Consider the following 2,143-nt stretch of genomic DNA (forward strand, 5'->3'; position numbering starts at 1 on the left):
ACCTGTAAGCTTCAGGGTGGGTGGAACAAGTTAAACAGGTAGGTACTAGTACCTGTAAGAGTAGTGAGGAGGGGGGAGATGAGTGTAATATAGTTGCCTGTGAGTCTGTAGCTAGTAAGAATGGGGTACAGCATGTAAGTGATGATGTCACTGAGTCTAGCAAGGATGAGGTTCAACATGTAGGTGATAGTGATGTTTGTGAGTCTAGTAAGGATGGGGTAGAAGGTGTCTGTGAGTCTAGTAAGGATGAGGTTCAACATGTAGGTGATAGTGATGGCTGTGAGTCTAGTAAGGATGGGGTAGAAGGTGTCTGTGAGTCTAGTAAGGATGAGGTTCAACATGTAGGTGATAGTGATGTTTGTGAGTCTAGTAAGGATGGGGTAGAAGATGTCTGTGAGTCTAGTAAGGACGTGGTAGATCCAGATGTAAGTGATAGTGATGTCTGTGAGTCTAGTAAGGAAGAGGTAGAAGATGTAAGTGATCATAGTGATTCCTGGAAAACTTTCTTTGTCAGTTTTGAAGGTAAGTTATTTACGGTTGGGACACCTAGCAAATGTATTCAGGTTTGTAAGTTGCAAAAAATGGTAAGTAATGTATGTGGATTCAACATTTCTTGTAGAAACCTTAGCTTGGGGGGCAGTATTCTCTATGATGAAAATGATATTGTAGAAGTACATGATAAGACTGTAATAGTGACACTTTTTGGTTGTGGGGGAGGTAAACCTGCTAATTTTCATCCAGACAGGCCATGTTCCACAGCATGTGCTCATTGTAAGAAGCCAGCTACTTTTGAATTTGAATTTAGACATCCACAGGGATGGAATGAAGCACTTAGAAATTGGGTAATTGATAATACAGGACTTTCTAGTACAGACTGTGTGTGTCGTTCATGTGAGCGTAAGTTTAGACGACAACAGGCCCAAACACATGATTCCGTTTCTAATATTTCAACTGACAATTCACAGAAACTCCCTCAAACAGTAACAGAAAAAACATGTTTTTTGTCTGAGTTTGGTTTATGTCAAAAATTGTCAAACCATGAACGGAAAAACTTTTCAGTTGATGATATGATGTCCTACGTTACCTCCATTTCAGACTTAGCTGCAGGGTGTAGCACTTTGCCAAATTCTGTTTCAATGTGTACATTTCATTATTATCAGTTTTATCGATTTTGTGAAGATAAATGCACACATTGTTGTAAGGTAATTAAGTCCTGTAAAAGGAAACGATTCTGTCCTAAATTGACTATACCACAATCAGCTTTAAAATTGGCCGACTCAAATTTGTCAGAAGGTTCCATTTTATGTAATAGTTGTTATCAATGTTTATATAGATCAGGGAATCTTGTTAAGGGTGAGGAAAATCTAGAGAAATGCTTAGAAATGTTGAAAAGTGTTGATGTAAAACATAGCCCAGAAAACATACCAGAATTAGCTTTACACCAGGTTTCTTGTAAGGTAGGTGAAATGTTCCTGGAGAACAAGTCTTTACTCCTCGTTGATGCCTATGATTTTTTTGTGGAAACTATTCAAATGCTTAATAGTGAATTTCAAAGTAAAGAACAGTCTGAAGTTGATATGTTCTCATTTGGATCCAAATGGCTACTAGTTGGACTATTAAGTGATTTGGGACCATTTCTTTTAATCCACAGAAGTTCAAGTAAATCAACTAAATTAAGTTTGTTGTTATACTATAAAGACTGTGATTTGATTGAATCCCTCCATTTGGCTTTATATGCAGCAAGACTAAATACTTACAAGCATGATCTTGAGTTAAAGTCCATTCAATCCAATGTTGCTTCTATGTTCACAGATGTTAACAAAGACGTTCTTAATTCTAGCCTTCTATCTTCCTTGATGTACATGAATAATTTAATTCATCAAGAAGCCTCCAAATTCATTGATAAGTTTGTTAAGTGTCCAACTTCCCTCCATGAAATTGACATGTTTCAAATTTCAAAGGAAATCAATCCCCTTGTTTGGAACTTTATTGTTGTATTGACTATGCAGAAGTCCGAAATTCCTGTTACTGATTTTGAAACCTTTGACATGAATGAACATTATTTAGCATTTCTTAAGAAGGATAATTCTAGCCATAGTTCTTCTAAGTTTTTAAGACGACTTTTTGCTACTTTCCTTATCTT

At 36.6% G+C, this 2,143-nt stretch overlaps 1 protein-coding gene across 1 annotated transcript in view; it reads left to right on the forward strand.

Moving 5' to 3' along the window:
• The window catches only part of LOC118426198, a 53,679-nt gene that overhangs the window by 3,353 nt on the left and 48,183 nt on the right, over positions 1–2,143 (forward strand). The gene's annotated exons all lie outside the window — the stretch shown is intronic.

This window comes from Branchiostoma floridae, chromosome 11, assembly GCF_000003815.2.
Source record: "Branchiostoma floridae strain S238N-H82 chromosome 11, Bfl_VNyyK, whole genome shotgun sequence".
Lineage (NCBI taxonomy): Eukaryota > Metazoa > Chordata > Leptocardii > Amphioxiformes > Branchiostomatidae > Branchiostoma > Branchiostoma floridae.